Below are 13,546 nucleotides of genomic sequence, written 5' to 3' on the forward strand. Positions count from 1 at the left end.
GTAAATCTCCAAACAAATCAATTTCTTCTCCTCCGTCATCCATTGTGGGTTGACAAAACTACTATTTAATCAACACTAATTTCTTCGCTCTGGCCAGTATTGTTACTAGCGACTTGTGATCAGAGCAATTTTCGCAAACTATGATTGGCTAGTTACTAGCCAATCATAGTTTGCAAAAATTGTGACATTGACCAGCGCCTTCAAGAAGGTGTTGGTACCCCTTTTGGGTTGCCAACTGAAAATCTGATTGGTTAGAGCAACAGTTTGATGTGACAGGGTCCCCATAACTTATTGTGAAGGCATCCATCTTGATTTCTGACCCTGGTAACAAGTGATGTGATGAAATATGATTGGTTAAATTCTTGAATATGAAAACACATGTGGAAACAGCGCAATCGGGGAAAAGTAATGAAAGGATATTGAATGACAATTTGGAATTACAGTAAAGTCTCGTTATATCGATATCGGATATAACGATAGTCCCGGTTATATCGATACTATTTCTATGCACGCACGGAGAAAATTACCTGCAAACAGGGTCGGATATATCGATAGTCCCGGTTATATCGATATTTTTTCGGACTCCCTTGAATATCGATATAACGAGACTTTACTGTACTTTATTTAATAAGAATTCATGGACAAAATTTAATTAACTTCAGTCCGTGATTCAGATAATTTTAGGCCAGCAAAGAAGGCTTTGCAGACGTGATGGTCCGCCACTGGTCATTACAAGTCCAACTGAAATGAATTTAACCATTCAAATCGAACCTCAATTGTAGACCAACTTTTGGCAGGCCATATTAAAAAGACCACGTATCTGGCCTAGGGGCCGTAGTTTTCTAACCTCTGGGTGTTTGTAATCTGAAATTTCATCCCATGACGTCTCCAATCAGCCAACAGAGGGAGACAGACCATGACCCAGCCCCTTCCCAGTGTGTCTTGGCGAAATGAAAGCAGTCACATCTTTCTGAGTCACGTTATCAAAGAAACAAAGTGAATTAACAGGCAGCAGCCAAGTGTGGTGGTGTGTGCTTGACATTTGCAGCATGGGATCATGAGCCTGGCTCTTGTGAAAAGTTGCCTTCAAAGAAAACAAGTCAGATGAAGATGCTCTTTGAATGTTCTCCTCAAAGACCAACAAGTCATAATGGACTTATAATTTATCTTCCTGTGGCGCAAATACAGGTAACATGCGAGTTACGACCGGCACAATTTACGACCACCGTATGCATAAAGCAGGCTGTTCTATGGTTGCAAGGACAAACACTTTCATTCAGATTGCCCCGTTTTGATTTGATTTGAGCAGTCTATCTCTGGAAATAATCTGCCAAATAAATTTGCCTGGATCTGTTTCCTTTAGCTAGCTAGCTATGTGTGTGTGTGCCCATAGATGCATTGAGGGATTTTTCAAACCAACTACAGTAAAGTCTCGTTATATCGATATTCAAGGGAGTCCGAAAAAATATCGATATAACCGGGACTATCGATATATCCGACCCTGTTTGCATGTAATTTTCTCCGTGCGTGCATAGAAATAGTATCGATATAACCGGGACTATCGATATATCCGATATCGATATAACGAGACTTTACTGTAATTAATACTGTTCATTAGCCGTTTTAACGCTGTTCCGGAAAAGTATAATTTTTCTGTCATATACCTTTTTGGTTTATTGCTTTTTCTGTTACCTTATTGGCCTGTTGGTGTTTTTGCATCCCTCCTCCAGCAAAACATTCTTTGACCGATTGCTATCCATAGTCTTCTTAAGTGCTTGAATTCCGAGTATTTTCTTAATTAAACAAGCTTCGGCCTGTTTCAGCCTGTTTCTTATTTAGATACAGTCTCTTCCTGTCAGGGGGTGAGATTTTCACCAGCTCCTCCTTCCTTGCGCTTGACTGAGCATGCCGATAGCTTAACATTGTGGCTTGTATAGATCACAGTGCCCAATAGATTTTTATAAAAGATAATGTGTGGCTTCAAAGGCTTTTATCGCATCTTATTCAATTCTTAAGACTTTGGGAATGCTGCAAAGAAAACATCATCGTTCATGGCAGACACACTATCTTGAAGCAGTTATGGCTTCATACACGTATCAATGTATCACCCCTTGTATCGCGTTATCTTTGACAGCCGTTTCCAACACAAGCGTGTTTGACACTAATTTTTTTGAAAGCACTTTGCCCATATGCTTTCATCAGGCATCCACCGCTTTGCTTAGCATGCCACTGCTTCTGGGTGACGAAAGGACACAGCAAACTATTTGGGTTAATCCAGTGGTGTGACTCCTAGGCCTTCAGTAGTGCTACATCTGAATCAGCTGCGAGTTTGGTGTGATATTACTACACGTCCACTAGAGGGTGGTATTGTTCAGGAAATAACGTGTGACTGGAAGAAACTTAAGAAATACTGTCAAACTGTTAGAATTTTTACTATGAAGGTGTGGATTAATGATAACCTCATAAAATTGCAATATGCGTTGCTGTTTTAGTTAGCTTCGGAGATGTCCAACCTTAATGATGTCCATCCGTCTTGAAAATGGCTTCAACAGTATACCTGCAACCAAATCGATATATTCTCTTCCTTCAGCCATTGTGGGTTGATAAAACCGCTATTAAATCAACACAAAAATGTATTTGGTTATGCTGCTTGCTACAGATACAGTGTGCGAGCTCTGGTCAGTATCCTCTTATCAGCCGCTAGTGATACTATGATTAGCTAGTGACTAGACAATCATGTGACTAGCCAATCATAGTTTGCGAAAACTCTGATGTTTCCAGCGCCTTCCAGCAATTGCCAACTTAAACTCTGATTGTTTAAAGCAACAGCTTCATCAACGTTGATTTTTATGCTCCAGGGCCTGCAGAACTGATTGTGAAAGGCGTCCAGTTCGATTTCTGACCCTAGTAATAAATGAACAACAGGGGTAAAGCAATGAAAGGAAGCTGTAAGACAATTTGGAATTATTTAATAAGAATTCACGGACAAAATATAATTCTGTTTTAAGGCCAGCAGAGAAGGCCTTGCAGAATCTGACGGCCCATATCTTTATATGTATATGTACAAAGTATAAGTAGAATTGACAAGAGGTAAACACGAACAAGCATTTTGAGTGACTACTAAAGCCCGGGTAACGAGTAAATATAAATCCAACAAATAAGAAAAGAATTATCACTACTGTATCATTTGCGGTAAAATTAACTGTGCAATTGCTTTATATTTGAAACTATGTTAGGTTCACAACCATGTGTTGTGAAGTGAGCTGGTCTCGAGCCACAACCTGAGTCTGAGATTCACCGCAACTAGTAGCCCGGAAAGAATGCTAGCATCAACAGATGAAGGGGGAAGAAAATCCTGCGGCTTTCCACGAGAAGAAGGCCCACTCTAGCCTCCGGATAAGGTCACCAGCAACTGATTTTCCTGATGCACACAGACGCCACCGTGCTGTCAAAGGCTCCCTTTCACCAGCCGGGTGATGTCACATCTGCGTCATCTAACTGGGACAAAGAGACGTCACATGACAGCAGTAAGTTTGCCAGCCTCTTTGTGTACCACTTCAGGCAAAAATACCTGTCCTTTTTATTTCTCTTGCTCTAAAACTCTTCTTTGTGTGGTTCTAGTCATATATTTGCAAAAGTCTCAATGCTTTTCCATCACATGATTTAAAATACAGTGGACTGCTTAAGTATAACTAACGCCCCCGAGGTTACAATTCTGCCTCGATTTGGGGGAAAAGTATTCCTCTGAATTTGTATTAAGCTTTTTTTTTTTATTTATTTTTTATATATTTTTTGCACAATGTTCTAAGTGGATTGCAGTTTCTCCATAGAAAACAAATATTAAGTCTTCATTGTCATTTCATGAAGAATTCATTGTTTGTAAAAAAATAGTGTAGCCGCAACTGTGAGTCGTTCTTATTCATTGTCCATCTCTTTTAATGATGGAATTAAATAAATTAAAAAAAAATACAATAACAGAGTATAGCTGTAACGTTGAGTACCATATTTATTCGAGTATAATGCGCAAAATCTTCTACCTAAAAAAGAACTCAAAGTTTGGGTGCACGTAATAAACGAGGGACGGGAAAAAATTCTCATGGCTATTCTGTTTTTAAGGTGCCCTTCAGTTTCGATTCTCGGAAAGACCCGGATCACACGCATTCTTTTTTTTTAATTGTTGATTACCATTTTTTTAGCTACGCTTCATTTCCTTTCCTCACCTTGCCACACTGAAACGTGAGTTAAGCATTGCTGTTTTGCACAATTACCAATATCCAGAGTTTCGATTCAGTGTTCTTCATATTTTAATATGATATACTGTTACCCGAAGAAAGTGAAGAAGTTTACATTGTCGCTAAATTATTTTTATCATGGACGCATGTGTTGTCACTTACAATGCTTGGTGTGAGCCGAACTTTTTTTTTAACTTTGATGATGAACTTTGATGACTTTTTTTAAACTTTTATGATGTCATACAGAACATCCCTAGAAGTGATAGAGTTTGAATTGGTGGAGACCTCAATGGACATTTTGGCGTAGAAAACAAAGTGAGGTGATGGACAGGTTTGGACTCCAGATGCGGAACGTAGAAGCACAGATGGTGCTTGACTTTGCTAAGAAGATGGAAATGGCTATGGTGAATACTGCAACTTTAATGACAAATGGAGTGGGCCACAATTTTTCCAGGAAGAAAAATCCCTTTGAACAATTTAGTTTTAGCCACCGGTGCTTCCACTCAACCGGCATGTCTGAGTTCCCTTTCTTGCCGGTTGAGTGAAAGCGCTGGTGGCAAAAGTGATGATCTCGAACAGTAAAGTGGGTAAACCTGCAAAAAAATAGGCATTTGATAAGAGGGAAAATCCTTTTTCATGGCACTGTAACTAACGACTTAGTGTTCGCTGCCAGATATGAGGGGCAGAGTTATAAATCACTGCCAATGACACCTTTCAGCGTCTTATACACTTCGCCCACATTTCCAGCAGATTTAAAGGCAGAAAAAGGGATGTGATGCTTTGTCTCACACAACACAGCTCTCAGCTTGTACAGAGTATGTCATGCTCTGCACCCCAACTCCACTACTCCCCAACGCCAATTTAGATGTACTTCTTAAATCAGTCTCAATGTCTTCCACTGCCGACAAATTAAACTTTAAAAGCTTTTTAATGACCTGCAATGGTGTTAATGAACAGGTAATGATCATGCTAACAGGGTATTTATTGATCTTGCCTACCGTGTAGCAATCAACTAATGGCGCAGTGGAGATAGCATCACGGGAGGCTGTAAAATTCTCTACACATGTCGTGTACCAATGAAGTTTATATGGCATCAATGTGACGTGTGGAAAAACCCACGTGTGAACATCATCAAACACTCATTAGCTTATTAAGAGACTTGACCGATGGGTCATTGTGTCATTGACAGGACGGAGTTTTTCTCGTCTTCAGTTTGTCTTTGCAGGATCTGTCTGCATATGAGTCGGTGGTGGAATATATGTGTGAGAGATGTTCGGTTCGAACCCAGAAAGATTGTCTTTTACTGCCGGCAGGAGATGCAGCCATTCTTGTCAGACGCCTGAATTCTGCAGCCCTCTGCCAAGCTATTTATTGAGAGTGTTTGCAAATTAAAGTGATACATTAGTAAAACAGTTTTCTTGATTATAATACCACGCCCCTGGACGTTCTGAGCACCAGCAGCTGTAAGCAATAAAACAGATATTTTCATTGGTTGTGTTTTCCATGAACTGATAAATTTGTAACCTGGCTAATGAGCTGTTCCTGTGAGGGAGTTTCAAGTCCTCCTGTGACGAATGTGTTTCCCAAGTCCTAAATTCTGTCCAAGGCCAGATCTCCTAGATGAAGATGACAGTTTAACTGGGCTGTGTCTGGTTCACTCAGATTTACTGTGGCCATCTGCGCCTTGACTGTGTGCCTATTGTTCGGTTGGCCATCTAAACATCGGACTATTAAATATGATAACTTCTTATTCCCCATCAATATGTCCGGTTCTGACTCAAGACTGTCATGATCTGGTTGGCAACCAACGGGGGGCGCTGTCAGCCCCGCCTGTACCTGCACAGGTGCTGGTCGTCCCGATCAGATTGGCGACCAGCGGGTAGCGACGTCAGCCCTGCCTGCAGCCTCGCAGGTGCTGGTCGTTTAATCACTGACACTTAAAAGGACACCCGGCACGACCATCCGGTTGTCGGTTCATTGTTTGCTGCTTTGTCTGCAATCGCATGCATTGTATGCTGTGCATGTGTTTGTTTAACCTTGGCGGACTTTTACTTTGGTCTTCTTTTGCTACTTTGTATTTTTTTCCATTCAGATGATTTTGATGTTTTACATTTTGTTCCTGCTGACCTTTATTTTAATACAATTTGTCAAACAACCTCCTGCTCCCTCCTGCCTGATTTTTGGGATCCGCACCCGCCATCACCACCTCGCAAACCTTGACAAATACACCATTATTAGAATTCAGCTGGCCAAACGTCAGGCTGTCGTTCCTTGGGTAGATTTAACACAAAGTGCAGCCTGCAAAATCAAGAATATGATATCCAATTTCCATCAGTCTCTCTTCAATAGCCCATGGCCTTATTAAGTGCCACATACTCCTGTATGTACTTTTTTGATGCACAGACTCTGTGGCAGAAAGACCGAACGTACTCGCTGATTGCCCGATGGAGGGCTCTATGTTTCCCTATGTCAGAGATGTTTGATCGGAAACTGTGAACAAAGGCTGGCACACCGAAAGATTGTCTTTTACTGCTGGCACGGGATACAGCCATTCATGACCGACGCCCAACCTCTGCGGCCCTCTGACAAGCTATTTATTGAGAGTATATGCAAATTTAAGTGATACATTAGTGTTCTTGATTAGAATACATAAATACAACATTGACATAATACAATCATTGACCCCATATTTTTTTTTTTTGTGATTCCATTTTGGACCATGTGTTCGGCAGCATGAAGCGTTTAAATATGATAACTTTTTTCTGTCTATTCTCTATCTGATTTAGTCATAGTTTCTTTTCAAATGAAAGATTGAGGTTTTTTTGTCATAACATGAGTAATTATTTTCATGGATTGCACTAAAAAAGTCTTTCGAGACTACACAGGATTGGTTTTATTATTTGATGAGTACATTTAGGAAGAAATGAGGCTAAAGGGCAATTTGCCTCACACTTTTCATCAGGGAAAATTGCATTAAAAACGTGTTATTTTGAAGAGCTGTGAATAATTTGAGTGATAGTAAAAAACATATTCTTCTTGATTTGAATACCACACCCCTGGACGTCCCAAGCACCAACGTCCATAAAACAACAGAACATAGACATTTTAATTTGTTGTCCTTTCCAAGAACTGATAGATTTGTAACATGGCTAATGACTTCTTCCTGTGAAGGAGTTGATCAGGTCGTACAGATCTCCTACCTGACGATGACAGTTTAACAGCCTGTGTCTCACACCTCAGATTGACCCCAAATTTTCTGTGCTTCCATTTTGGGCCTTCTTAGCATGAAACCTTTAAATAGGTTAACTTCTATTCTGTCTATTCTCTATCACCCTACTACATGAAAGTGACAAATGTAAGGTCAACAATATATCACAGTAATTATTGAGAGAAAAAGGATCAGCAACTGCTGACTATTTGTCCCCTTTGAAGAGCATTTTCACATGCTGGTGGGGCTTGAAAAGCACCCAACACAACCAATGCATCCATGAGTCATTGGAATTGCGTGTCACAAGTGATAGATTTTTGGTGGTATTTGATGCGCCACATGCGTAAGTGCGTTGCTCGGCAACCTGATCAACTCTCAATTTTCATCGCCTCAAGCATGAGCACGCTCTTCTGATGAAATGGCTTTGATAGTTTTTTTTTTTTTATTAAAAATGGAATGCCAAAGACACAGTCCTTCAAAGTAGACTGGAGATGATCTACATACACGCCTCATAAAATTGTCAAATGAGATTCTCAGAAACAAAGAGTTAATTCCTAAATTATATGGGTCTGGAGTTATGTGAGCTTGAAATGAGGGTGGCATAAAAAAAAAAAAAAACTAATGGCGCTGCACGTCATATTTTCAATTCCCGAATAAATTGGGGAATGGCAGTGAATTTGGTCATGTATGATCAAAAAGTCTTCAATTGTGTCTGAGTCATTTGACTCTGCAGACTGCAATGTGACTACAAAGTACTGTACACCACAGGTGTCAAAGTCAAGGCCCGCGGGCCAAATCCGGCCCGCCACATCATTTTTTTTCGGCCCGCGAAAGCAAATCAAACTTGTTAAATTCCATGATGATTGCTAAAATCTGAGCCAAAATTTCATATTTTTGGATGTCAACCCCAATAAAAGTCATTATTCTTGACTTCAGATTTGAAAACGAGTTATTCATTAATTTGCTGTGTGCTCTATATGTAATATTTGAAGGGATTTAAACATTCTAATGGGTTCCCCAAATTCATAACGGCCCTCGAGAGGAAACCATAACTACAATGTGGCCCGCGGCAAAAAAATGACTTTGACACCCCTGCTGTACACAATCAAATATCCCTACAAACAAACAAACTGTGAAGCAGCGGTAAATAAAACTAAATATGCCATACCCAGCATCCGTGTTTTTAGGATTAATGTTCCCCAGATGCCAAGAAATATTTTCCAATGGCGATTTTTATATTTGGTCGCTTCCTACTTAGTTATCATTCCACAGCCGCTCAAAGTATTGGCAATCATAAATTTAATAGCTTTAGCATTAATGATTGTTGGCCAAACCCATTTTTGGCCACTGAAAATGAGAAATATACATGTGTGTTTTACACAGGATTGCGAAGATACAAAACAACTCTTCCTTGCTCCATTTAGACGACATTTTTGACAGTGGCTCATCCAATAGATTATTCCGCGTATAAAAGTGTTTCATCATTTTCATTGCTCAATTTCAGAATCGATTTGGTGCTTTGGGAGAAGAATGCATTGAAGTCAACAAGCCACGGATTGATGTACCGTACCGCATGAGTCAAGTCAGATTTATTATTTCAGATGGAAGAAATCACTTCACAACTATTTTCAAAACAGCGCCTCCAACGTGAATTGGACTCAAATTACATGTTTAAACAATGACGTGAGCCAAAACTTTGAAATGATTGGAAAATATTGTTGACATTCTTCTCATCGAGTACAATTCTAGTCGGGCGCCCCTCCCCCCCCAGTATTTTGTTGGCCTTTAGCAAAATTTTATATATGCTCCATCATACTTACGGCAAAAACGCCTTATTACACACTATGCTCATCATAGCCAGATGACAGTTGCAGTCACACAAACTCGCTGAAATCAGCTCACATCATCAAAGGAAGAGGTCCAGTCCAAAGTAGCATTTAGCAGTTGCAACATAAACCTATAACAGGTTTGCCCACACTTTTTCAGCATGCAAACTATTTATAAATTAAAGTCCAAATGATCCACTTTATTGAGGTACTTAAAAATATGCTTACAATTGATTCTATGTACCATATTTTCCGGTGTATAAGGCGCACCCAAAAGCCTTGATTTTCTTCAAAAGATGACCCTGCGCCTTATACCCCTTATATGTGAAGTAATATTGAGCCACAACTGGTCTGGCAACAACTGTCAGCAGCCATCGACTCCATCCCTTCCATGAAGAAGTCGTGTGTAGGGTTAGGGTTTAGGGTTTGGGTTTGGGTTAGGGATTAGGGTTGGGGCTAGTGTTAGGGTTAAGGTTTAGAGTTAGGGGTTAGGGTTTGTGTTAGGGGTGGAAGGGTTGGGTTTAGGGTTAGGTTTAGATTGAGTGATGGGTTAAAAATGATCATTCTCTCTGGTTCATGGCTCTTCACTGTGTTAGCAGATGGTAGTAAAATCAGCATGAACCAAGGTGTTGAACAAAAAAAGATTATTTTAATCTTGTAGACAGCAGAGAGATTGGTCAGTCGGTTGAGGAGGCCACTGAGAAAGAGAAGCCCTCCCTACCCATCTTATATATGGCGGGAGTATGACATCACTTCAAACACGCCTATCAACTACGAGGTAGAAGGGTGAAAGTATATATCAGACTGAAATAAGAATGGTTGAATAACAGTACACACTACAAATATGTAAGGTTATAAGATACACTACACACATATATATATATATATATATATATATATATATATATATATATATATATATATATATATATATATATATATATATATACACAGTAAAGTCTCGTTATATCGATATCGGATATATCGATAGTCCCGGTTATATCGATACTATTTCTATGCACGCACGGAGAAAATTACATGCAAACAGGGTCGGATATATCGATAGTCCCGGTTATATCGATATTTTTCGGGCTCCCTTGAATATCGATATAACGAGACTTTACTGTATATATATATGTGTGTGTGTGTGACGGGTGTCACAACAGTGACTGTCTTGAGCTCCACGTTGCTGCCGTCTTAATCATACCAGACGCGTGGATGTGTCTTTTTATTTCTTTTATTGCTGTAACACAGTATGGCAAAAGGGATAGGTGAAGTCACATGGGTTTCGTCTTGTTATTTGACAATAATGCTGACTTTGACTTTTGACTTTGTGAATAACACACGACTTGTCCAAGTAGTTCTCAATATGCAAAACATTATCGATAACAAAACAGAATGAACAACATGTGATCCTATAGTGGTTATTTACAGAAAAAGAGAATCTCACCATACGACTTTTCCAAGTACAGTAAAGTCTCGTTATATCGATATCGGATATATCGATAGTCCCGGTTATATCGATACTATTTCTATGCACGCACGCAGAAAATTACATGCAAACGGGGTCGGATATATCGATAGTCCCGGTTATATCGATATTTTTTCGGACTCCCTTGAATATCGATATAACGAGACTTTACTGTAGTTCTGAGAACTATGGGCGGGACTTCATGCCATACTGTGCGTCACTTCCGTCATAATTTAATAATCTTAGTGCACAACAACGTTACATGTATAAAGTAACAACTTAGACTAACTAGACAAATATAAATGATGAATAAGTAACATTGTATGTTTAAGGATGTGCATCTAAAATCGTTCTAACAGTGAGGGTTAGTGTTAGCGTTAGGTGTTAGGGTTTGGGTTAGGGGTGAAGGTTTAGGGTTAGGGTTAGGTTTTAGGGTGAGGGTTAGGGGTTAGAGTTAGGAGTGTATATATACCTGTATGTTCACATACCATCAATTTGATAGTTGAGTCTGTTTTTCCTATCAACTTTGTTGGGAGCCCTGATTGTAATAATATGCCCTCAGCACTTTGTATTGTTTTTTTTTCTTTTTTTCTTGAGGGAAAACAATATTCAATAATCATCACAATGCCAATTCCGCTACAATTTCACATAGCAATTAATACCTCTGTTTCAAACATGCCCCGTGATTGACTGACTGAATGAACTCCAGCTTTCATTCAAAGTCAGCCGGGTCAAGATGCAGCCCACCCATGACTTTAATATAGATAAGCAGTTGAAAACTCATGCTTGGAATGATTAACGGGCACTCGGCTCCCAATTTGACATGTTTTTATTTTGAAACACAACTCTTGCACTGCAGGATAAATAATAAGGTCAGATCGATGAAAAGGTTTCTTCAGCCGTCATCTGTACAAATTTGAAGTTGTCGGACGTTTCGCTTCTTATCCAAGAAACTTCGTCAGCAAATTAAAGTCTTACTTGTAGTTTAGGCCCTATATATATCTCCCTACTGTCCAGACATGGCGGTGCCGGACTCTGCTATGATAGGTCCCTGCTCTCAGGTTGGGGGGAGCAGAAGACTACTACCTGCCACTCAACTGATTGTTCCTATTGTTCTGACAATCAGTATATATCCCTACTGTCCAGACATGGCGGTGCCGGACTCTGCTGTGATAGGTCCCTGCTCTCAGGTTGGAGGGAGCAGAGGACTACTCCCTGCCACTCCACTGATTGTTCCTATTGTTATGACAATCAGTGGAGTGGGGGACCGTGTGAGTGAGGGTATTATCGCCGAGAAAGCACGGCAACTTCACTCGGTTATCATCAAGAGGCAACTACATCAACGACCATCACAAAGGTAAATAAAATGACTTTATTTTATAGTAAAGTTTATTTCTTCAATTACAATACAATAGCACATTTATTATACATAAAATAAGGTATATTTTGTGTACTTTTAAGGCTTATTTTGTGAACATTATGTTTTATGAGGACCTGGGAACGGATTATTGTCATTTTTAATAGTTTCTTATGGGAAATAAACGTTTGGCAGACGAACTTTTCGCCCGACACACTTTCTGGGAACCAATTAAGTTCGTAAGCTGAGGTATCACTGTACATAGGAGAGCAGCAATATGTTTATTCAGGACAGAAATGCCCACATTTTTACGAATGAAAATTGTAATAAGACATTTTTGACAGATTCTAGCAATTTTACCTCATCATATATCATGCGTTCTCATCAAAATGGTCTCCACTTTGACACTCTCCATGCCATTTATCAAAAATGACATTTCACAGAAGTCAACTTTCATAAACAAGGTGAATATGAAGGATTGCCATATAGAATTTTGATCTCCGTTGGTGAAAATGTTTTCCTCCAACAAAGAAATGATCTGAGATGTCAATGTCACACTCCATAACCTTCTCGCCTATCGAGTGTGAACTGGTTCACCCAGTGAGTCTGTCAAAAAAAAATAAGGTAGTCTTTTGTGGCTCATTCGATGGGATGTCAGCATAAATGCTAAAATCACCTTCAGTGAGAATGACCGATTCAATACATGATATCAAGAGAGACATTTTTTTTAGAATCAAAAGTCAAGTTTGATTCAAAGATTGGACCTTTGCTCTTCCACTTCTGTACAGACGCACACATCCTTTTCAAATGAACCAATCATGATAGAATTGGTGGCCATAGCGTGAGGTTAAAGGCCATATTGGTTTTGATCCAAAATCGTTTCACTATGTGTCATATAACAGTGATCTGATTTTGTTCATCTATTGTCATTGTGCTTCCATTTGAAACAGAGGACTCCGGTTCTTTGTACTAATGGTTAATTCTTTAATGTGATTTCACACCACCGTTGAACAACAAACAAGTCTAAAAATATAGCTATTATTTACACATAAACATTTGGACTTTGCATCAATGTAATAAAACGTATGCAATAAAATCGTACAAACCACTTTGCCTGCTTTCAAAGTCAAAGTCAAAGTCAGCTTTATTGTCAAATATGCTAATATGCATGACATACAGCACAGATGAAATTAATGTCCTCTCGGACCCAGCGTGCAAGACATGCAAGGCACTTATAACGTGGCTAAAAAAGACATACAATTGACAACAAACAATACATTTAATTTCTGTATGTAAAGTGAGGTAGTGTCGTATGGAAAGTGAGGTAGTGACGTATTTAAAGTGAGGAAGTGACATATGTAAAGTGAGGAAGTGTCGTACATAAAGTGACGTAATTGCAAAAACAAACAACTAGAAAGGGTTGAAGTGAGGTCTTGTCTAATGAGAAATAAA

This window comes from Hippocampus bargibanti, linkage group LG02 (genome assembly GCF_051943395.1).
Source record: "Hippocampus bargibanti isolate YZ-2025 linkage group LG02, ASM5194339v1, whole genome shotgun sequence".
NCBI classification, from domain to species: Eukaryota; Metazoa; Chordata; class Actinopteri; order Syngnathiformes; family Syngnathidae; genus Hippocampus; species Hippocampus bargibanti.